Source organism: Bubalus bubalis, chromosome 9, assembly GCF_019923935.1.
Source record: "Bubalus bubalis isolate 160015118507 breed Murrah chromosome 9, NDDB_SH_1, whole genome shotgun sequence".
NCBI classification, from domain to species: domain Eukaryota; kingdom Metazoa; phylum Chordata; class Mammalia; order Artiodactyla; family Bovidae; genus Bubalus; species Bubalus bubalis.
Window position 1 is genome coordinate 87,765,184 of NC_059165.1, and position 25,801 is coordinate 87,790,984.

The 25,801-nt window shown below is 36.8% G+C and overlaps 1 long non-coding RNA gene across 1 annotated transcript in view; it reads left to right on the forward strand.

Annotated features, from left to right (window-relative positions):
• Window positions 1–25,801, forward strand: part of LOC112586951 — a 75,742-nt gene that overhangs the window by 10,092 nt on the left and 39,849 nt on the right. Inside the window, exon 2 of the long non-coding RNA XR_006641425.1 lies at window positions 9,575–9,638. This is a non-coding gene — a long non-coding RNA (uncharacterized LOC112586951). The remainder of the gene's footprint in view (window positions 1–9,574; window positions 9,639–25,801) is intronic.

The window sequence follows — 25,801 nt, forward strand, 5'->3', positions numbered from 1 at the left end:
GAACCTGAGCAGCTTGGACCTGGGAGCTCAGCCCAGGGCCGGCCTCTGATTGTTCCCAGCGGAACAACCTAGAGCCCGAGCAGTGTGGGCAGGGAGGCTACACGCGCCGTGAGCAGGGGCAGACCCAGTGTGGCTGAGGCACTGCGAGCGCACGCCAGTGTTATCTGTTTGCAGCATCCCTCCCTCCCTCCCCACAGCACAGCTGAACAAGTGAGCCTAAATTTAAAAAAAAAAAAAAAAAATAGTGTCCTCCACCGTCCCCTTTGTGTCAGGGCAGGAACCAGACACTGAAGAGACCAGCAAACAGAAGAAGCTATAACAGAGGGAAACGCCTTGGAAGCTACAGGCCATAGATTAAAACCCTGTGGTTACTACGGATTACATAGGAAGGGGCCTATAGATCTTGAGAAATATAAGTCGGACTAAGGAACTAGCCAAAAATGAACTGAACCCACAATACTCACAACAAAACCAGAGAAAGACCTAGATATATTTTTACTATTTTTACGATCAATCTTTCTTTCTTTTTTTTTTTAATTTTTTTTTAAAAATTTTAAGTCCTCTATTGTCGTTTAATTTTCACTTTTATAACTATTACTTTGCAAAAAAAATTTAAAAAAGACCCTTTTTTTTTTCTTTTTCTTCTTCAGCAAACTTCATATATATATTTTATAATTTTTTGACCGTGTTTTGTTTTGTTTTGTTTTGTTTTCTTCTTTTCTTTAACATTGTATTTTTGAAATTCCAAACTCTACTCTAGATTTTTAATTTTAGCCTTTTGGTATATGTTATCAATTTTGTACCTATAGTTTTTTTCATAATTTCTGTGACTTTTTTTTTCCTCTGTTTCTTTCTCTTCTTCTTTTATATAACATCGTATATCTGCAATTCCAAACTCTACTCAAGATTTTTAATTTATGCTTTTTGGTATCAATTTTGTACCTGTATTTTCTTTATAATTTTTGCGACATTGTTTTTGTTGGTTTGTTTTCTCTCTTTATTTTTCTTCTTCTTTTTTTTTTAACGTTGTATTTTTGAAATTCCAAACTCTACTCTAGATTTTTAATTTTTGCTTTTTGATATTAGTTATCAATTTAGTACCTGTAGTTTCTTTATAATTTTCGCAACCTTGTTTATTTTTCTTTGTTTGTTTTTTCTCTCTTTCTTTTCCTTCTTTTTTTCATTAACATCACATTTTTGAAATTCCAAACTCTACTCTAGGTTTTTAATTTTTCCTTTCATGTATTTGTTACCAATTTTGTACCTTTAAGAACCCAATCTTCAGGACCCATTTTTCACTAGGGTACGAGATTACTGGCTTGACTGCTCTCTCTCCCTTTGGACTCTCCATTTTCTCCACCAGGTCACCTGTATCTCCTCCCTAACCCCTCTCTACTCTACCCAACTCTGTGAATTTCTGTGTGTTCCAGACGGTGGAGAACACTTAGGGAACTGATTACTGGCTGGATCTGTCTCCCTCCTTTTCATTCCCCCCTTTTATCCTTCTGGCCACCTCTGTCTCCTGCCTCCTTCTTCTCTGCTCTGTATAACTCCGTGAACATCTCTGAGTGGTCCAGTTGTGGAGTGCACATAAGGAAGTGACTACTGGCTAGCCCACTCTCTCCACTATTGATTCCACCTCATCTCATTTGGGTTACCTCTAACTCCCTCCTCCCTCTTCTCTTCTCCATGTAACGCTGTGAACCTCTCTGAGTGACCCTCACAGTAGAGAAACTTTTCATCTTTAACGTAGATGTTTTATCAATGGTGCTGTATAGAAGGAGAAATTTTGAAACTACTGTAAAAATAAGACCGATAACTGGAAGTAGGAGGCTTAAGTCCAAACCCTGACTCCAGGGAACTCCTGACTCCAAGGAACATTACTTGACAGGAGCTCATCAAACGCCTCCATACTGACACTGAAACCAAGCACCACACAAGGGCCAACAAGTTCCAGGGAAAGACATACCAAGCAAATTCTCCAGCAACAAAGGAACACAGCCCTGAGCTTCAAGATACAGGCTGCCCAAAGTCACCCCAAAACCATAGACATCTCATAACTCATTACTGGACATTTCATTACACTCCAGAGAGAAGAAATACAGCTCCATCCACCAGAACATCGACACAAGCTTCCCTAACCAGGAAACCTTGACAAGCTACCTGTACAAACCCACACACAGCGAGGAAACGCCACAATAAAGAGAACTCCACAAACTGCCAGAATACAGAAAGGACACCCCAAACTCATCAATTTAAACAAGATGAAGAGACAGAGGAATAGCCAGCAGATAAAGGAACAGGATAAATGCCCACCAAACCAAACAAAAGAGGAAGAGATAGGGAATCTACCTGATAAAGAATTCCGAATAATGATAGTGAAATTGATCCAAAATCTTGAAATTAAAATGGAATCACAGATAAATAGCCTGGAGGCAAGGATTGAGAAGATGCAAGAAAGGTTTAACAAGGACTTAGAAGAAATAAAAAAGAGTCAATATATAATGAATAATGCAATAAGTGAAATTAAAAACACTCTGGAGGTAACAAATAGTAGAATAACAGAGGCAGAAGATAGGATTAGTGAATTCGAAGATAGAATGTTAGAAATAAATGAATCAGAGAGGACAAAAGAAAAACAAATTAAAAGAAATGAGGATAATCTCAGAGACCTCCAGGACGATATTAAACGCTACAACATTCGAATCATAGGGGTCCCAGAAGAGAAGACAAAAAGAAAGACCATGAGAAAATACTTGAGGAGATAATAGTTGAAAACTTCCCTAAAATGGGGAAGGAAATAATCACCCAAGTCCAAGAAACCCAGAGAGTCCCAAAAAGGATAAACCCAAGGCGAAACACCCCAAGACACATATTAATCAAATTAACAAAGATCAAACACAAAGAACAAATATTAAAAGCAGCCAGGGAAAAACAACAAATAACACACAAGGGAATCCCCATAAGGATAACAGCTGATCTTTCAATAGAAACTCTTCAAGCCAGGAAGGAATGGCAAGACATACTTAAAATGATGAAAGAAAATAACCTACAGCCCAGACTATTGTACCCAGCAAGGATCTCATTCAAGTATGAAGGAGAAATCAAAAGCTTTTCAGACAAGCAAAAGCTGAGAGAATTCAGCACCACCAAACCAGCTCTCCAACAAATACTAAAGGATATTCTCTAGACAGGAAACACAAAAATGGTGTATAAATTCGAACCCAAAACAATAAAGTAAATGGCAACGGGGTCGTACTTATCAGTAATTACCTTAAACGTAAATGGGTTGAATGCCCCAACCAAAAGACAAAGATTGGCTGAATGGATACAAAAACAAGACCCCTACATATGTTGTCTACAAGAGACCCACCTCAAAACAGGGGACACATACGGCCTGAAAGTGAAGGGCTGGAAAAAGATTTTCCATGCAAATAGGGACCAAAAGAAAGCAGGAGTAGCAATACTCATATCAGATAAAATAGACTTTAAAACAAACACTGTGAAAAGAGACAAAGATGGTCACTACATAATGATCAAAGGATCAATCCAAGAAGAAGATATAACAATTATAAATATATATGCACCCAACACGGGAGCACCGCAGTATGTAAGACAAATGTTAACAAGTATGAAAGGAGAAATTAACAATAACACAATAATAGTGGGAGACTTTAATACCCCACTCACACCTATGGATAGATCAACTAAACAGAAAATTAACAAGGAAACACAAACTTTAAATGATACAATAGACCAGTTAGACCTAATTGATATCTATAGGACATTTCATCCCAAAACAATGAATTTCACCTTCTTCTCAAGCGCACATGGAACCTTCTCCAGGATAGATCACATCCTGGGCCATAAAGCTAGCCTTGGTAAATTCAAAAAAATAGAAATCATTCCAAGCATCTTTTCTGACCACAATGCAGTAAGATTAGATCTCAATTACAGGAGAAAAACTATTAAAAAATCCAACATATGGAGGCTGAACAACACGCTGCTGAATAACCAACAAATCACAGAAGAAATCAAAAAAGAAATCAAAATTTGCATAGAAACGAATGAAAATGAAAACACAACAACCCAAAACCTGTGGGACACGGTAAAAGCAGTCCTAAGGGGAAGTTCATAGCAATACAGGCAGACCTCAAGAAACAAGAAAAAAGTCAAATAAATAACCTAACTCTACACCTAAAGCAACTAGAAAAGGAAGAAATGAAGAACCCCAGGGTTAGTAGAAGGAAAGAAATCTTAAAACTTAGAGCAGAAATAAATGCAAAAGAAACAAAAGAGACCATAGCAAAAATCAACAAAGCCAAAAGCTGGTTCTTTGAAAGGATAAATAAAATTGACAAACCATTAGCCAGACTCATCAAGAAACAAAGGGAGAAAAATCAAATCAATAAAATTAGAAATGAAAATGGAGAGATCACAACAGACAACACAGAAATACAAAGGATCATAAGAGACTACTATCAACAATTATATGCCAATAAAATGGACAACGAGGAAGAAATGGACAAATTCTTAGAAAAGTACAACTTTCCAAAACTGGGCCAGGAAGAAATAGAAAATCTTAACAGACCCATCACAAGCACGGAAATTGAAACTGTAATCAAAAATCTTCCAGCAAACAAAAGCCCAGGTCCAGACGGCTTCACAGCTGAATTCTACCAAAAATTTAGAGAAGAGCTAACACCTATCCTGCTCAAACTCTTCCAGAAAATTGCAGAGGATGGTAAACTTCCAAACTCATTCTATGAGGCCACCATCACCCTAATACCAAAACCTGACAAAGATCCCACAAAAAAAGAAAACTACAGGCCAATATCACTGATGAACATAGATGCAAAAATCCTTAACAAAATTCTAGCAGTCAGAATCCAACAACACATTAAAAAGATCATACACCATGACCAAGTGGGCTTTATCCCAGGGATGCAAGGATTCTTCAATATCTGCAAATCAATCAATGTAATACACCACATTAACAAATTGAAAAATAAAAACCATATGATTATCTCAATAGATGCAGAGAAAGCCTTTGACAAAATTCAACATCCATTTATGATCAAAACTCTCCAGAAAGCAGGAATAGAAGGAACATACCTCAACATAATAAAAGCTATATATGACAAACCCACAGCAAACATTATCCTCAATGGTAAAAATTGAAAGCATTTCCTCTAAAGTCAGGAACAAGACAAGGGTGCCCACTTTCACCATTACTATTCGACATAGTTTTGGAAGTTTTGGCCACAGCAATCAGAACAGAAAAAGAAATAAAAGGAATCCAAATTGGAAAAGAAGAAGTAAAGCTCTCACTGTTTGCAGATGACATGATCCTCTACATAGAAAACCCTAAAGCCTCCACCAGAAAATTACTAGAACTAATCAATGACTATAGTAAAGTTGCAGGATATAAAATCAACACACAGAAATCCCTTGCATTCCTATACACTAATAATGAGAAAACAGAAAGAGAAATTAAGGAAACAATTCCATTCACCATTGCAACGGAAAGAATAAAATACTTAGGAATATATCTACCTAAAGAAACTAAAGACCTATATATAGAAAACTATAAAACACTGGTGAAAGAAATCAAAGAGGACACTAACAGATAGAGAAATATACCATGTTCATGGATTGGAAGAATCAATATAGTGAAAATGAGTATGCTACCCAAAGCAATCTATAGATTCAATGCAATCCCTATCAAGCTACCAACAGCATTCTTCACAGAGCTAGAACAAATAATTTCACAATTTGTATGGAAATACAAAAAACCTCGAATTGCCAAAGCAATCTTGAGAAAGAAGAATGGATCTGGAGGAATCAACCTACCTGACTTCAGGCTCTACTACAAAGCCACAGTCATCAAGACAGTATGGTACTGGCACAAAGACAGAAATATAGATCAATGGAACAAAATAGAAAGCCCAGAGATAAATCCATGCACCTATGGACACCTTATCTTTGACAAAGGAGGCAAGAATATACAATGGATTAAAGACAATCTCTTTAACAAGTGGTGCTGGGAAATCTGGTCAACCACTTGTAAAAGAATGAAACTAGAACACTTTCTAACACCATACACAAAAATAAACTCAAAATGGATTAAAGATCTAAACGTAAGACCAGAAACTATAAAACTCCTAGAGGAGAACATAGGCAAAACACTCTCTGACATACATCACAGCAGGATCCTCTATGACCCACCTCCCAGAATATTGGAAATAAAAGCAAAAATAAACAAATGGGACCTAATTAACCTTAAAAGCTTCTGCACATCAAAGGAAACTATTAGCAAGGTGAAAAGACAGCCTTCAGAATGGGAGAAGATAATAGCAAATGAAGCAACTGACAAACAACTAATCTCGAGAATATACAAGCAACTCCTACAGCTCAACTCCAGAAAAATAAATGACCCAATCAAAAAATGGGCCAAAAAACTAAATAGACATTTCTCCAAAGAAGACATACAGATGGCTAACAAACACATGAAAAGATGCTCAACATCACTCATTATCAGAGAAATGCAAATCAAAACCACTATGAGGTACCATTTCACACCAGTCAGAAGGGCTGCGATCCAAAAGTCTACAAGTAATAAATGCTGGAGAGGGTGCGGAGAAAAGGGAACCCTCTTACACTGTTGGTGGGAATGCAAACTAGTACAGCCACTATGGAGAACAGTGTGGAGATTCCTTAAAAACTGGAAATAGACCTGCCTTATGATCCAGCAATCCCACTGCTGGGCATACACACTGAGGAAACCAGAAGGGAAAGAGACACGTGTACCCCAATGTTCATCGCAGCACTGTTTATAATAGCCAGGACATGGAAGCAACCTAGATGTCCATCAGCAGATGAACGGATAAGAAAGCTGTGGTACATATACACAATGGAGTATTATTCAGCCATTAAAAAGAATACATTTGAATCAGTTCTAATGAGGTGGATGAAACTGGAGCCTATTATACAGAGTGAAGTAAGCCAGAAAGAAAAACACCAATACAGTATACTAACACATATATATGGAATTTAGAAAGATGGTAACAATAACCCTGTGTACGAGACAGCAAAAGGGACACTGATGTATAGAACAGTCTTATGGACTCTGTGAGAGAGGGAGAGGGTGGGAAGATTTGGGAGAATGGCATTGAAACATGTAAAGTATCATATATGAAACGAGTTGCCAGTCCAGGTTCGATGCACGATACTGGATGCTTGGGGCTGGTGCACTGGGACGACCCAGAGGGATGGAATGGGAGGGAGGAGGGAGGAGGGTTCAGGATGGGGAACACATGTATACCTGTGGCAGATCCATTTTGATATTTGGCAAAACTAATACAGTTATGTAAAGCTTAAAAATAAAATAAAATTAAAAAAAAAACAGAGAATGTAGTTGAAAACAATATTTGTTTTTCCTACGTAAATGATTTTCTTAAAGGGAATCTTTCTCAAGACTGTGTTAGTCAGTTCAATTCAGTTCAGTCACTCAGTCGTGTCCGACTCTTTGCGACCCCATGAATCGCAGCACGCCAGGCCTCCCTGTCCATCACCAAGTCCCGGAGTTCACTCAAACTCATGTGCATCGAGTCAGTGATGCCATCCAGCCACCTCATCCTCTGTCGTCCCCTTCTCTTCCTCCCCCCAATCCCTCCCAGCATCAGAGTCTTTTCCAATGAGTCAACTCTTCGCATGAGGTGGGCAAAGTACTGGAGTTTCAGCTTCAGCATCAGTCCTTCCAATGAACACCCAGGACTGATCTCCTTTAGGATGGACTGGTTGAATCTCCTTGCAGTCCAAGGAACTCTCAAGAGTCTTCTCCAACACCACAGTTCAAAAGCATCAGACTGTGTAGTAGCACTAAAAACAAAGAGCTGAATTTTCACCAGCTCTGTTGCCACATTTGTGCTTTCCTCACCACCACTCTACTGATCCTTACCCTTTCCTTAATGCAAGCACCAGCCTCTCTTCTTTATGTTGATCGTGTGTGGTTAAAGTCTCAGATCCATTTTAAAATAATGGGTCATGAAATAAACTAAGTTCCCATTGACTGAATAAAGTCTTTAGAGTTATAAGTAATTGGCCTTGATTGGAAGTCATTTGAGGTTTGTTGAGGTATATCACAAACAATAATTAATAAATCAACAAATTCAAAAGAAGACAGAAACAGAGGAGAAATAGAACAATGAAAAACAGGACAAGTAAAATCAGATAGCAAGATGATAGACTTAAACTCATAGTGAGATGCAACTGTACACCCACTTGAATGGTTAACATTAAAAAGACTAACAGTATCAAGTCTTGGCAATATTTGTGGAAACAGAAACTCTCAGTGTTGCTAGTGGAGGTGCAAAATGTGACAACCACTTGGGGAAGTTTGACAGTTTGTTAAAATGTTAAACGTATACTTACCATATGATGAGTGCAACAGGGATGAATCTTGAAAGTCTTGTGCTAAGTGAAAGAAACCATACTTAAAGACCACATGCTTTGATTCCCTTCATGCGAACTTTTAGAAGAGGTGAAAGTATAGTCAAAGAAAGATAAGTACTTGTCACTGGTTTGGGTGAGGGAAGTGAATTGACCACAAAAGTGCATGAAGGAACTTTTAGGGGTGATGGAAATACTCCATATCTTGATTGTAATGGTATTTACCATTGTATACATTTGTCAAAACTCACTGCAGTGTACACTTAAAATTGTACACTGTTGCATGTAAATAATACCTCAATAAAGCTGACACAAAATAATTGAATAAATTGTACTGATCAAAGAGAATTTTCAAAAGGAGAATCTATTATGACAAAGGAAGGAACAGTATTTGGAAGGAGGGGAGAGAGAGAGATATGACTATGCTTTGTTTTATTGCAATCATGAAATTGTGTCATATAAGAGCACAGTAGGAAGTTTGTCAAGTAGAATTCAGTCCTCTCAATAAAGACTGAACCTTCAAACATACCTCTGTGGTGGAATATGTAATATGATAATGAGGTTAAAATGAGATACTATTTGCAAACAATATAAATGGTAATGAAAGGCAGAATTAAATGTGGTTCAATCAGTTCCTTTTGAAGATTTGGGAAGGAGTTGATTTTCTTTGGAGATTTTTTTTTTTAATTTGTGATTGACATTCAAAAATCTGTACATATTGAATATTTGCAGCTTGAGTTTGGACATAAATGCCCATTCATAAAATCATCACCACAATGAGTGCCATAAAATATCCATCACATCCAAAAGTTTCCTCCCACCCTATTTATTTATTTATTTATTTTTTATAAAATACTTAGCATAAGATTTTATTTGACCTCTTAGTAAAAGTTTAAGTATATGGTAGGGGAGTTTGAGAGGCCTTTGTACAGAAAACAAAGTGGTGATCCTATGAGGGAAAGAATTTGGAGCTTAAAAAAAAAAAAAAGAGTGGATTTAACACTAAAGCCAATCGAGAGAAATCTTTGGGGGCTGTAGTACTGTTTGTCCATTGGCTTTGTTTGGCTGAAGTCTAATATATCATGTTGTTTTCTTTATGCATTGTTTCTTCTGATCCACTCAGTGCATTCTTCATGGAAGAGCCTTGAACTGGAGAATGGTTGAAAGTCACCATGCTGGAGCCCCAGGTAAGTTTGCCAGAACTAGAACTACTCTTGATATTTACAGCTGAGTTTGCTGTCCTTTCCTTACTGCTCTAGAGGACTGGTATTGTCCAGAACAAGAACAGAAGAAGATGCTTTCTTCCCTGGTCTTTGGCAGTTTCCTATTTCCAGAGACTTGATAGGATAATTCACTAATCCTCAGAATATTGTAAGTAACATATTTGTAGGAGAGTTTGATTCAGTCCATTCTAATTTCAAGAACAGGTTTGTTTTTTTTTTAATCACACTTGAAATCTACTCAGTTGTCATGGTGAATGAGAGTTCTTTTTTTTTAAGTAGACTTTATCTTTAGAGCAGTCTTAAAATCACAGCAAAATTGAGCAAAAGGTACAGGATATCTTACACACCCTGTCGCCATAAAGGCACAGCCTTCCCAGTGATCAACATTGACAACCAGATGTTGAGGTTAGCTATAGCCAAAATCAAACCCCCCCAAAAAAAACTGGTGAATTACTGACTGTACTAAAAGATGAATTAACTTATTTTCTTGAATATTTCTAAAAGACCAAAGTTCTCTAAAGTAGACATTACCTGTATATATTTTTTTATCATAAATCAGTGACTTTATCTAATCTTTGTTAAATTTGCTAAGCAGAGTTGTGATTTCTCTGTAAAACAGGGACACCATGTTTTTATCCGTGTTTGAGAGAGTATGTTGCTTCATGAAATTTAAGCAGAGGGGTGTCTGCAACTTCTAATGAAATGCTTGTTACTGTGAGGTTTGAATTATGATTTCACTCCCTACCACTTCACTCTCCCCATTAGGTAGCACAGCACAGTCATGATAACCTCTGGGATGCTAAACTGGAAAATTCACTCTAGAAAGTCTCACTCATTCACTTCCAATATGCAGCTTCTTGAGTGTTCAGGGTAGATGGGAGCAAAAGAGTTGGCTAATACATAGGAGGAAAATGATTGCTTCTCTTTGACGTAGGCTGAAGTTTCTAGAGTTCTTCCATATTAACCCTCCAGCATCAGTATGACTGTGGATTTCCTGGTTATTGTTTTAGGCCTTCATAATAAAGGCTACAGATCTTCTCAGTCATCTGATCACTCAGCTTTCTAGTCCTATACATAATATGACTGGTCCTTTTAATTCTTTTGCCTGAAAAGCTAAGCACTTTGGGCTTCCTTGGTGTCTCAGATGGTAAAGAATCTGCCTGCAATGCAGGAGACCCAGGTTCAGTCCCTGAGTTGGGAAGATCCCCTGGTGAAGGGGTTGGCAACCCACACCAGTATTCTTGCCTGGAGAATCCCATGGTCAGAGGAGCCTGTCAGGTTACAGTCCATGGGGTCATAAAAAGTCAGACACAACTGAGTAACTAACACTTTCACTCTAGGAGTCAGAGGAGACGCCTTCACAGTATTCCAAAATCTTCAATCTAATTCTAGACTTCACACCAATGGCTGTTTGATCTATGAACTAAAAAGCTACAAAGAGTATGTCTCTGGAGAGCCTTCTGTGATCCTCTATCCTCTCACCAGTCAGTGTCCTGGATCTGCCGTATGTAATTTAGGTTCCCTCACACAAATTGTTTTACCTTTCAGATTTAATTTTATGATTGTGTCAAGTAGATATTATGCTTCATGATCTCTTTCTGTGTATACTGAGTATCTTCATTGTTCAAACTCTCTCTTCTATCTCATTAGTCAGAACTGGGTCTTGGGCTGACTCCAGACCACTTACTGCCAAATGAAGTGAAATTTCCATGGCTAACATAGACCAGTTATGATTCATCCTCATGAACTGTGGGTGGAGACTCCCTTCCTCTGAGACTACTTGTTAATTCAGGTCAGTCGCTCAGTTGTGTCCGACTCTTTGCGACCCCATGGACTACAGCACCCCAGGCCTCCCTGTCCAACACCAGCTCCTGGAGTTTACTCAAACTCATGTCCATCAGGTCAGTGATGCCATCCAACCTTCTCATCCTCTGTCGTCCCCTTCTCCTCCTGCCTTCAATCTTTCCCAGCATCAGGATCTTTTCCAATGAGTCAGTTCTTCACATCAGGTGGCCAAAGTATTGGAGTTTCAGCTTTAGCATCAGTCCTTCCAATGAATATTCAGGACCGACTTCCTCTAGGATGTAATGGTTGGATCTCCTTGCTGTCTGTGGGACTCTCAGGAGTCATCTCCAACACCACAGTTCAAAAGCATCAATTCTTTGGTGCTCAGCTTTCTTTATAGTCCAACTCTCACATCTATACATGACTACTGGAAAAACCATAGCTATGACTAGATGGACCTTTGTTGGCAAAGTAATGTCTCTGCTTTTTAATAAGCTGTCTAGGTTTGTCATAGCTTTTCTTCCATGGAGCAAGCGTCTTTTAATTTCATGGCTGCAGTCACCATCTGCAGTGATTTTGGAGCCCCTCAAAATATAAAGTCTGTCACAGTTTCTACTGTTTCCCCATCTATTTGCCATGAAGTGATGGGACCAGATGCCATGATCTTAGTTTTCTGAATGTTGAGTTTTAAGACAACTTTTTCACTCTCCTCTGTCATTTTTATCAAGGGGCTCTTTAGTTCTTCTTTGCTTTCTGCCATAAGAGTGGTGTCATCTGAATATCTGAGGTTACTAATATTTCTCCCAGCAATCTTGATTCCAGCTTGTGCTTCATCCAGCCCAGTGTTTCTCATGATGTATGCTACATATAAGTTAAACAAGCAGGGTGGCAATACACAGCCTTAAGGTACTCCTTTCCCAATTTGGAACCAGTCTGTTGTTCCATGTCCAGTTCTAACTTGTTTCTTGACCTACATACAGATTTCTCAGGAGGCAGGTAAGATGGTCTGATATTCCCATCTCTTTCAGAATTTTCCACAGTTTGTTGTGATCCACACAGTCAAAGGCTTAGCATAGTCAATAATGCAGAAGTAGATGTTTTTCTAGAACTCTTTTGCTTTATCAGTGATCCGATTGATGTTGGCAATTTGATCTCTGGTTCCTTTGCCTTTTCTAAATCCAGCTTGAACATCTGGAAGTTCACGGTTCACATACTGTTGAAGCCTGGCTTGGAGAACAATGAACATTACTTTGCTAGTGTGTGAGACAAATGCAATTGTGCAGTATTTTAAACATTCTTTGGCATTGCCTTTCTTTGGGATTAGAATGAAAAATGACATTTTCTAGTCCTCTGACCACTGCTGAGTTTTCCAAATTGGCTGGAACATTGAGTGCAGCACTTTCTTAGCATCATCTTTTAGGATTTGAAATAGCTCAACTGGAATTCCATCAACTCCACTAGCTTTGTTCATAGTGATGCTTCCTAAGGCCCACTTGACTTCACATTCCAGGATGTCTGGCTTTAGGTGAGTGATCACACCATTGTTATTATCAGGTTATGAAGATCTTTTTTGTATGGTTTTTCTGTGTATTCTTGCCACCTCTTCTTAATATCTTCTGCTTCTGTTAGGTCAATACCATTTCTATCTTTTATTGTGCCCATCTTTACATGAAAATTCCCATGGTGTCTCTAGTTTTCTTGAAGAGATCTCTAGTCTTTCCCATTCTATTGTGACTGGTGATAGAAGTAAAGTCTAATGCTGTAAAGAGCAATATTGCATAGGAACCTAGAATGTTAGGTCCATGAATCAAGGAAAATTGAAAGTGGTCAAAAAGATGACAAGAGTGAACATCGACATTTTAGGAATCAGCAAACTAAAATGGACTGGAATGGGTGAATTTAATTCAGATGACCATTATATCTACTACTGTGGGCAAGAGTCCCTTATAAGAAATAGAGTAGCCATCATAGTCAACAAAAGAGTCTGAAATGAAGTACTTGGATGCAGTCTCAAAAATGACAGAATGATGTGTTTGTTTCCAAGGCAAACCATTCAATATCACATTAATCTAAGTCTATGCCCCGACCAATAATGCTGAAGAAGCTGAAGTTGAACAGTTCTATGAAGACCTACAAGACCTTCTAGAACTAATACCCAAAAAAGATGTCCTTTTCATTATAGGGACTGGAATGCAAAAGTAGGAAGTGAAGAAACACCTGGAGTAACAGGCAAATTTGGCCTTAGAGTACAAATGAAGAAGGGCAAAGGCTAACAGAGTTTTGCCAAGAGAACACACTGGTCATAGCAAGCACCGTCTTCCAACAGCACGAGAACACTCTACTCATGGACATCACCAGATGGTCAATACAAAATCAGGTTGATTATATTCTTTGGAGCCAAAGATGGAGAGCCCTATACAGTCAGCAAAAATAAGACCGGGAGCTGACTGTGGCTCTGATCATGAACTCCTTATTGCCAAATTCAGATTCAAATTGAAGAAAGTAGAGAAAACCACTGGACCATTCAGGTATGACCTAAATCAAATCCCTTACGACTATACAGTGGAAGTGACAAATAGATTCAAGGGATTAGATCTGATAGACAGAATGCCTGAAGAACTATGGATGGAGGTTTGTGACACTGTACAGGAGACAGGGATCAAGACCATCCCCAAGAAAAAGAAATGCAAAAAGGCAAAATGGTTGTCTGAGGAGGCCTTACAAACAGCTATGAAAAGAGAAGCGAAAGGCAAAGAGAAAAGGAAAGATATACCCTTTTGAATGCAGAGTTCCAAAGAATAGCAAGGAGAGATAAGAAAGCCTTCCAGGGATCAATGCAAAGAAATAGAGGAAAACAATAGAATGGGAAAGACTAGAGATTTCTTCAAGAAAATTAGAGATACCAAGGGAACTTGTTAATTTTGGTTCTGTTTATAGGAAATAAGGTTGTCCCATTGATATATCCTGCAAAATGTTTTCTTCTTGGACTGGATGTGGAGAGATCTAATAAAAAGATAAATGACCCAAAATGAGAAGGCAGGAAAGGCAGCAAAATAACCCAGAACACAAAGAATTCCTATGTAGAATATATTGTAACAAAATATGTGGTTAAATTTTGCTTACTTAAATATATATTTAAAGAGTGAAATTCCTAGATAGACTGGTTATTATGTTTATGATTTTCTTTTTTTTTTGTTTTGTTTATGATTTTCTAACCAAGGGTTCTATATGACTGATGAACTGGTGTCAAGCAAGAAAATTAGAAAGAAAAGGCAAAATGTCTCATCTCAAATTCTTCACTTCTATACTCACCTCTGAACTTCAGAATTGATGAGGTTCTATGGGGATGGGGGAGGGGCTCCTATTTAATATATTCTAACTTTTTTAAAATCTCTTCCTCAAAGGAAATCAGAGAGGAAGGAAGTTACTTTGGTAGTTTCACTAACATGACTTGACTGAGAAATCAGCAGATGCACATAGCCATGATCTTGCCTGTCTCTTCTAAGGCAAATATTTACGCTGAACAGGCATGTGGGATTGACATGTAATGACAACAGGTCCACCCATTTCATGAAACACCCTTAAAGACTTCAACAAATAAAGTGAAGTCTGACTAGTTGTACTTATTTTTCTTCTTTGAAGTGGTCTGAGTATTCAGAGATGCTGATATCCACTCCTGATTATGAAATAGAATGACATCACCAAATATTACTTTGGAGGAGAAAATGTGAATGTGAAACTGTTGGTCACTCAGTGGTCTCCTACTCTTTGCAACTCCATGGGCTGTAGCCCTCCAGGCTCTTCTGTCCATGGGATTCTCCTGGCAAGAATACTGGAGTAGGTTGCCGTGCCCTTCTCTAAGAGATCTTCCCAACCTAGTGATCAAACTCAGGTCTCTTGCATTGCAGGCAGATTCTTTACCACTTGAGCCACCCAGGAAGCAGATCTAGTTGACTCTGTACTCTTTATGTCTACCTCCGCTTCATACTGACTCTTATTAATCTACCAGAAGCCAGAGTTTATGCTATGGTCGTAAATCTTTTAGACCAAAGTTAATTTTATAGCAAACAATATGCCAGGGATCACTGAAGTTTTTTAAACTATTTTAAAATGGCTTTATATTTATATATGTTCGTGTTTTAAATGTTATAGTTTAACCCAGTGTCAAGCACTTTGACTAGTATTACAGAAGAAAGAGGGCAAAAAAAACCTGCCACAGAAGACACTATACCAGGACCATAAATTGATGGGGGGATATATTAGCATTTAAGTGAAAAAATGTTAAATCTGAAAGCTCCTGTTTAATGTTTATAACCATTGTATCACTTTCTTATTTCCATAAATTAATGAGTAACTCAGAAGACATGATTTAGTCATGGTTGAAATATTGGTGTTTATAGTGAAAAGATAAGGAGTTGGCCTAGATAAGTAGTTCTCAAATTTTAGTGTTCATTATTAGTACCATTTAGAGGACATGTTAAAACATGCATTGTTTGGCCCCATCCCCAGATGATGATCCAGTAAGTGTAAACTGGGATATGAAAATTGGCATTTTGACAAGTTTCAGCTGATGCTAATGTTTCTGGGCCAGGGTCCATAGTTTGGGAACCAATAGCTTAAAGTAAAGAGTGGCATGACTGCACGATAAAAAAAGCAGTGTAGCCCAGATTTTAAAATTGTTCTTTCCTTGCTCATTTATGATGTGAAAGTGTTAATCACTCAGTCATGTCTGACTCTTTGTGACCCCATGGACTGTAGCCCACCAGGCTCCTCTGTCCATAGAATTCTCCAGGCAGGAATACTGGAGTGGGTAGCCATTCCCTTCTCCAGGGGATCTTCCTGACCCAATAACTGAACCCATGACTCCCTCATTGCAGGAGGATTCCTTACCATCTGAACTACCTTTAATCTGACTTTCTTGAGGCCAGAATCACTGTATTACTCTACATCTCTCACCAGTGTCTACTGGGATGTCTGGTGCATAATAGGCCATAGTTGCTGGATAACTACCATCACTGGCACCCTCTGTTGGCTCCACTGATAACAGATGAGAATTTCCAGAATGTTTCTGTTTAAAGCAGTTCAATCAACACAAAATTCTTCAAGTTGCAGTTCAAAAGAATGTCCCAAAGATCTTGTCTTTGATTCCACTTTGTGTTTTCTCCAGTTTGGGAGCAGAGGGTCATTGCTGTGGTTAAAGTAAAACAAAATACAACTCTTAAGAAGTTGTTTGGTTGTAGATAAAAATAAGAATCTTCACTCCAAAAAGCAATGTCACTTGAATATCCAGACTGTTTCATAAGGTATAATAGAAATTGATCATCTCTACCATCAACAAGAACACAAATAACAAATATTGGCAAGGATGTGGGAAAAAGAGAGCCTCCTACGATGTTGATGGGAATGTAAATTGGTGCAGCCACTGTGGAAAACAATATGGAGGTTTCTCAAAAAACTAAAAGTATGACCTAGCAATTCCACTTCTGAATATAGATCCAAAAAAATAACGCCACAACACTAAGATACATTCACCAAATGTTGAAAAGGTACATACACCAAATGTTCATAGCAGCATTGTTTATAATTGCCAAGATAAGGAAGCAACCCAAATGTCCAACAGGTGAATAGATAAAGAAGATGCAGTATATATACACACACACAAACACACACACACACAATGGAATGCTACTCACATGGAAAAAAGAATGAAATTTCTCCATTTGCAGCAACATGGCTGAACTTGAAGGGCTTTATGCCAAGTGAGATAAGTCAGAGAAAGACAATTATTGTATGGTATCACTTATATATGCAATTTTTTAAATGCAACAAGCAAGTGAGTATGTTAAAAAAATAAAATAAAATAAACAGACTCACAGATACAGAGAACAAGCTAGTGGTTACCAGTGGCAAGGAGGGGCAACATAGGGATAGGGGAGATACAAACTATTGGGTATAAGATAGGCTCAAGGATGTATTGTACAACATGGGGAATATAGCCAATATTCTGTAATAATTGTAAATGGAAAGTAACCTTTAAAATTGTATAAAAAACAAAATAATTTAAGCTCTTAAATTTCAAGCTACTTCACTTTAGCATTTTTGTTCATTTATTCAACTAGCGTTTCTTAAACTTCTTCCAGATGAGTTATTCTTTCCTTATCCTTCTTTGGTATCTGATAACATCTCTATTTTAGCACTTATCACACTCTATTGGGGGGGAAAGGAACACTGTTTAATGTCTGTATCCCACAGCAGTTGTGTAGGCTCCTTGGGAATATCTGTCTGGATTAGGCTTGACACTTGAAATATAAACAAGATATGTCACACAGTCATTCGCTTAAAAGACTTTTCCAGTTGAGAAGATGAGACAAAAGTGTACATTAATATACTCATTTAGAACTACAAAGACTTGTAATAGTCTATGTATTTTATTACTTCACTAGAAATTTCAAACTTTTTAGAGAAAAATCCTAATCATCTTAAAAGCAAGGACAGACCATCTCATGCAGTTTTGTCCTGTTTGTAGTTAATGCTCATTGAGTCTTTGTTGGATGTAATGATATAATTTGACAGACATATAGAAGGCTTCTAAGGTCAGGCACTGTATCATACATACATACATCCTTTCCATCTTATATAAAGTCCTGCATATAGTTAGGCAGTTATTAAACCTGGAAGTTCTCAGGAGAACTAACTTAACTCCAAAGTGTTTTAGCTCTATAAATGACTTCTTAATCCAAGAAAAAGAAAGTCCTGGCTAATAATCTTTAAATCAGATGCCTTGCCCAGAAACTGGGCAGGGCTGCATTTAAAACAGCAACAAGTAAGTGAAATAGGGAGGTTAGAGTCTAAACTGATATTAACATAGACTGTGTTCAGATGAAATTATAGTGGATAAGGACACCAAGAATTTTATCAGGTCAAATTGTTCCCATAAATTATAGATGTTATGCTGGGTAAAATGATCCCATGAGTCTCCTGAGCCGCTGTTCTAAATCTGGTCCTTCACTTGAAAATCGGACCTCATTGTGCAAGCAAGGAATAGAATGATTAAAAGGAAACAAGAGCAAAGACAGAGACTTATTTCTACTCTCCTCCCTAGACCAGAGGATGAGTGAATGTTTAAACTGCAGAAACATTCATTGACTATTTCTCTGGCAGAATTATTCTCTATAGTCATAGTTCATTAGCTTTGGCAGCTTTCTTTTTTCTGTTTAAGTTCAGGACAGGCTGGTATGCAAGGACTGATGATATTGAAGAATGCTTTAAAAAAGTCTGTCTCAAATTGCTAACTAACAAGGAAGAAAGATATTTCATAGATACCTCTAAGTAACTAAAAATGTACTGATGTGTTAAAACAAAAACTAAAATATATAAAGAAATGTACTATATTCCTCATTTTACCATGGAGCTGAGATCATATCAGTTTTTATATTTATAAATCACAGCACTGAAAGAAGGATCAACTATACATATTGACTTAATTTGCTCTATTTTCTGGAACTTGCTAGTGGAGCTGCAGGTGAGCTTGGAAACAGCCTGATTCTAAACATTGGCCTTTGGAACCGCTTATGATCTGTGCCACTGATTCTGTGTGATTGTATGTAGTGTGCACTATCAACTTCTGAAGGTCTGGTCTTGAAGTACCAGTACTTTCAGGCTATAAATACCCTGGGCTAAATGGGAATAAGTCATTTATCTGGTGAAAAGAAAAGTATAGAAACTTTAGATACTTAGACTTTGCAATCAGTTACACACCCCTAGTGATATCCATTCTGTCCATTTTCTGTCATAGGAGACCAACTCCACTGTGAAACAAAGCTGCATTATAAATTATAGGAATGTATCCTGTATCCTATATAATAACCATTAAACTTAGTAGTGCTCTCACTGCTATATACCTCCTCACTTTATTTTTTTATCTATTAAAAAATCCGAAGATTTTTTAAATTTTGAGAAATATTACCTTTTATGACATAGAGGTTATAGAAACCTGTAGTTTATAGAAACCAAACTTCTCATCATCATTTGTTTTGCTACTTAATGTACCTTCAAAGTGCAGCTTTTCTATCCTGTGGATGCTTGAAAGCACTTTTCACTTTAGGAGGATTTCTCACATTCTGAAATGCAATATACCTTGGAGGTAGCGTGGGCTGTCAGAAACATGTCCTGTGTGCTGCCCTGCCACCTCCCACAACCATGGCAGATGCTGCTACTTTTTTTGGTAGCTTCAGACTCAGAATCCTTTTCTATACAGGCTTCAGGCAGCCACCATCAGTTGATTAGTGGTTAACATTAAAAATCAAAACTTTCTAAACACTGGTTCAAGGTTTCTATCTCTCAAGGATCAAATTTTGCCTTTGAGATCCAAAGATGTACCTACAAACTCAGACCCCCAATAAAAATGGATAAAATTGTAAAGCCCACAGGATTTTCCTTTCCCTAAGAACTCAAAAAATACTTGGCATAATTTGTAATAAAGGGAAACAAATTTGGGATTTTTTACCTTTTCTATCCAACTTGGAACTGTGAGTTTAATTGCTACCCAACCTAGATAATGAATTGACATTTAGTTGATAATTTTCAACAAGTTTAGCAAGGTCAGCATTGTTGTTCTGAAGAGGGAAGAGACAAAATTCACACTGAATATCTTCTATTTGTCAAGACACTATGTTTTTTCAATTTTTATATTTTTTCCTCACAATGGTTTCTAGGAGAAATAAGAAATCTTGTTTACTCTTGAGGAAATTGAGACCTAGAAGATTAAATTACTTAAGTCATGCAACAATTAAGTGGCAATCCAAAATCCAAACAAATTTGCAACTCTCAACAAGGACCTTGGCTATTTTATGAAACCTTAAAGATTTTATTTGTTCTTTTGTTTGAATTCTGTGTGTTCCTATATTGAGCTAGCAGATTCTGAGTAAGTAAATCCATAGATTAGAAATTCTGGATTTGTCTCACCAGTTCCCAGAGATCTCAGTTATGCTTTGTTCCTGTGTTTGAGTCACAAGACAAGGAATTAAACTCTCCACTGATGTAAAAAAAAATGAAATTTTAAAATGCCGTGTAAACATGATGCCATGTAAAATAACAATAATACTCAATGTAGAGGATTTTCTTTTCAAATACTAGCTGTTTTTGTTTTATGAATTTATTATTTAAATCTTAGAATTACCTTTCTCAATGAACATAAAAGTACCTCCTGGGATTTTGATTGAAATTGCATAGAATCTATTGATTAGTTTATGGAGAATTGACATATTTATGATATTAAGGTTTCTATTACACAGTCATGCATTATCTATATTTACTTAACCTTCAGCGATTTCTTTTTGTAATATTTTATAGTTTTCTATGCAGAGGTTTTATACCTCTTTTGTTAAATTTATTCCTAGAATTAAAGGATTTTCATGTATTTTAAAGTTTTATTTTCTACTTGTTTCTAATCATATAATAATTAATATTTTATATTAGCCTTTTATCCAGCATGCTTTCTGAGTTCACCTATTAATTCCAGATTATAAATCTTTTGGATTGTGTACTTAGAAAATATGTAATTTGTGAATTATGACAGGCATTATCCTTATTTTCACACCCTTATACTTTTTGCTTTTTCTAGCTCATGTCATTTTTTAGGACCTCCAGCACAATTTTTAATAAAAGTGGTAATATCAAGCATCTCTATCTCATTTCTAGTTTCAGAGGGAAAGCTTTGAATATTTCACCATTGTTGTTTCATGTAGGTTTTATGTTGGCACTCTTTACTAGTTTAAGAAAATTCCCATTTTACTCTTAATTTGTTAAGAAATTTTAAAATTATTTTAGCCATATGCATGCTAAGTTGCTTCAGTCATGTTCCAGCTCTTTGTGACCCTATGGACTGTAGGGTCCTCTGTCTGCCAGGCTCCTCTGTCCATGGGATTCTCCAGGCAAGGATACTGTAATGAATTACCATGGCCTCCTCCTGGGGATCTTCCCAGCCTAGGGATCAAACCCACATGTCTTATGTCTCTTGCATTGGCAAGCAAGTTCTTTACCACTAGCGTCACCTGGGAAGCCCCAGTTTTAGCCGTAGGTAGGTGTTAAATTTTATAAATTCTTTTTTCTTACATGTTTAATTGATCATATGATTTTTATTTGTTAAAGTAAGAAATTATACTTGCTGCTTTTTTTCATGTTAAAATAGTTTTGCATTTCTAAAATAAACCCTGCTTGGTTGTGACATCCTACTTTTTTTTTTTTAATTTGCTACTGGGTTCGATATCTTTTAAAATAAAACTGCATTTGTGTTCTTAAAGCAGAAACCTTTAGTTTTCTTTTCCTATAATGTATCTGACAGGTTTTTGTAACAAGATTATCCTTCTTTTATATAATGAGGTAGGAAGTATTTCTTTCTTTTCTGTTATCTTCAGAATTTTTTTAAGATTAACCCTGTTCTTTATAGAGAGCAGCAGATGAGATGGTTAGATAGCATCACTGACTCAAGGGACAGGAGTCTGAGCAAGTGCCAGGAGATAGCAAAGGCCAGGGAAGCCTGGGGTGCTGTAGGCTATGGGGCTGCAGAGTCAGACACAACTAAGCAACTAAACAACAACAACTGTTTATAAATATTTGGAAAATTTTACTGGTGAACCATTAATAACCTCAATCAGTAGAGGTTTTGTCATGAAAAGATTAAGTTTTACTTCAAATTTAATTTTTAAAGTAAATATAGAAAATTTTTAATTTTCTGAATCTTCTTGTGTAAGGTTTGGTCCATTATACTTTTCAAGCAACTTGTTCTTTTTTTGTGAATTTTTTAATTTAGTGGATAAAGCTAAATATCTTCTTTTGATCCTTTTAATTTAGTGCATAAAGAATCTGGAATGATGTGTTACAGATGAAATGATTCATTTCTCATTTTGGTAATAGGTTTGTTCTTTTTCCCTTTTAAATATTTTGCTAGTAACTTATCATTTTTATTAGTCTTTTCCAAAAAATCAACTCATATTATATACTTCTGTTATATATTTCTTTCTATTTTATTTACTTCTGTTCTCAAAATTATTATCTCCTTTTAACTTCTTTCAGTAAAATTTCATTTATTTTCAAACTTCTTCAGGAAGGATACTTAAATAATTAATTTCAGGATTTTTCCCCTCATATATTTGGTACTATAAATTTTTTTCTAACTGTATCCAAAAAAGTGATATATTTTCATCATTTTTCAGTTTAAAATTTTCTAATTTTCATAATTATTTCCCCATTGATTTAATAAGATTTTTAAAATATTTTGAAGTATGTTTGTAGAAGTAGTTAGAAAATTTCTCGTTTTTTTGATTCTGTGTGGGCTCAGTCTGTTAGTCATGTCCGACTCTTGGCTATTGTATGGAGTATAGCCCACCGAACTCCTCTGTCCTTGGAATTTTCCAGGCAACAATACTGGAGCAGATTGTCATTTCCTACTCCAGGGGATCTTCCCAACCCAGGCATCAAACCCGCATCTCTTGCATTGGCAGGTAGATTCTTAAATTTAGCTTAATTCCATAGTGGTCAGAAAACATATCTGAGTTATTTCAATTATTTTAAATTGCTGTGACTTTTCCCCTATGGCCCACCATTTTATCAACATTAGCAAGCTTTTCATATGCACCTGGAAGGAATGTACACTCTGTCACTACCAAGTGTAACATTTCATATACGTCATAGCAAGTTTGTTAATCTTGTATTCAAATAGATCTCATCTTCACTGATGTTATCTCACCCTATCACTTTGTGAGAGAGGTGTGCTAAACTTTCCTGTTAAGTTTGCATATTTGTCTATTTCTGTTTTTAGTTCTTTTAAGATTTACTCTGGTACAATTTGCCTTACGTGTTTTAAACTTTAGAATTATTACATCTTTCTGAAGGCCTGAACCTTTTATCATTATCAAATGACTTTTTTTAGTTTCTAAAAATGCCTTTTGCTTCCGTATTTACAGTTTCTACAATGGTTTTCATTTGGCTTTTTAAGTCACTGTTTGTGTCATTTTCCCCTTTTACCTTCACCTTTTGTTGTTGTTCTTCTTAAGCAACACATAGTTATTTTTAATCTTGTCTGAAAAATGTTTGTCCTTTAATGAGAGCATTTAGACCACTTACAGTTGATGTAATTATTAGCATCTTTAGGCATGGCTGCTGCCTAGTGGTTTAATTTCTCTTGTTCTACCTTTACATATTTCTTTTTTGCTTCACTTTTATTAAATATTATCTTTTTTAATTTATTCATTTTAATTGGAGGCTAATTACTTTACAATATTGTAGTGGTTTTGCCATACATTGCCATGAATCCGCCACGGGTGTACATGTGTTCCCCATCCTGAACCTCCCCCCACCTCCCTCCCCATCCCATCCCTCTGGGTCATCCCAGTGCACCAGCCCCGCACACCCTGTCTCATGCATCAAACCCGGACTGGCGATCCGTTTCACATATGATAATATACATGTTTCAATGCCATTCTCCCAAACCATCCCACCCTCTCCCTCTCCCATAGAGTCCAAAAGACTGTCATCTGTGTCTCTTTTGCTGTCTCGAACATAGGGTCATTGTTACTATCTTTCTATATTATCTTTATTATTTTAAGTTCTCTTGTTACACATTCTTTTACTCCTCCTTTGCTTTACCTGTATTCTTTATATTTCTCTTTATTTTCAGTAGAGGTTACAACATGAATCCTTAACTTTATTTAGAATCTAATATAAATTAATATTTTTGCCACTTCCTAAATAATTTTACAGCCTCAGATCCCTCTATTACCATTTACTACAACTGCCTTTTAAAATTAGTATTCATTGAATTTTAATTTCTGTATATATTTTAAATCCTGCCAAATATTTTACTCTTTTGCATGATCAGTATTTATTTTTATCTGTGAATATTTTTGTTCCTTCTTTTGGTCTTTATTTCTTTCTACAGTCTTGTATTTCCATCTAGGATCAGGACCAATTTTCTTCTCCCTGAAGAACTCCATTTATTATGTCTTTTAGTACTCTTGCCTGGAGAATCCCATGGACAGAGGAGCCTGGTAGGCTGCAGTCCATGGGGTCGCTAAGAGTCGGACACGACTGAGCGACTTCACTTTCACTTTTCACTTTCATGCATTGGAGAAGGAAATGGCAACCCACTCCAGTGTTCTTGCCTGCAGAATCCCAAGGACGGGGGAGCCTGGTGGGCTGCCGTCTATGGGGTCGCACAGAGTCGGACACGATTGAAGCAACGCAGCAGCAGCAGCAGCAGTCCATTTCTAGTCTTGACAAATTCTCTACTTTTTTCCGTCTGGAAATGTCTTCATTTCACATTCACTTTTAAAAGATATTTTGGCTTTGTATAGAAATCTGGGTTGTTAGTTTTTTCTCTTTCAGTGCTTTAGGGATATTGTGCCATATCTTATGGCTTCAGTTATTTCTGTTGAGAAAATGTGTCTTTTATTCTGTGGCTGTTTTTAAGGTTAACTCTTTATTTTGATGTTCAGCATTTTGTTATGTTGTGCCAAGGTAGATTTCTTTTGTTGTGAGATCATACTGCTTCTTAAATCTATAACTTGACATCTTTTTATAATTTTGAAAAAAATCTCAGCCAAAATTTTTTCAATTATCACTTTTGCTCCATTTTCTTGCTCCTCTCCATCTAGACTCCAGTCACATGTTATTAAAAGTTTGCATATGTTGTATATGTCTTTTATGCTCTGTTTTTTCTTTTTTTGTTTTTTTCTAAATCTTGTGCTTGAGTTTTGATATTTTCTATTAATTGATCTCCCAGGTCACAAAATCTCTTGAGTTGAGTTCTGTCTACTGTTAAACCCATTGAATAGACTTTTAAATTTTAGTCATTGTGCTTTCTGTTCCGCAGCTTCCATTTGACACTTGTCATTTATTTTCTTGACTACATTAATAATCCCAGTGATATTTAAAGTCAGTGACAGATAGGGCCAATATCTGGGTCAACTGTAGATCTGTTTCTATTACCTGTTTTTTTCTTGATCCTGCTTCTTGCTACACTTGGAAAGTTTGAATAAATGTGGACATTACATATGAGACTTTTGAGGCTGTGGATGTTTTCTTCCTACTGGAAAGATTCTCCCATCCTCTTGCTAATATCAGAGGGGCAAGTTATCTCTACCCTGTAAGAACCTGAGCCATCTTGTAGCTCTTTTGAAATCTTTGTATGTGTCTTACTCTTTCTTTCCTGACTCCCCGTTAGGAACTTCAAGGTTCCTAATAAGAGTTTAGGGTGCCCCCCAGGGACCTTTTCTTCAATAAGTCATGAACTCCAATTTTTATATCTCCAATACCTTGAGATTGTCAAAACCTTCTCTGTAGTT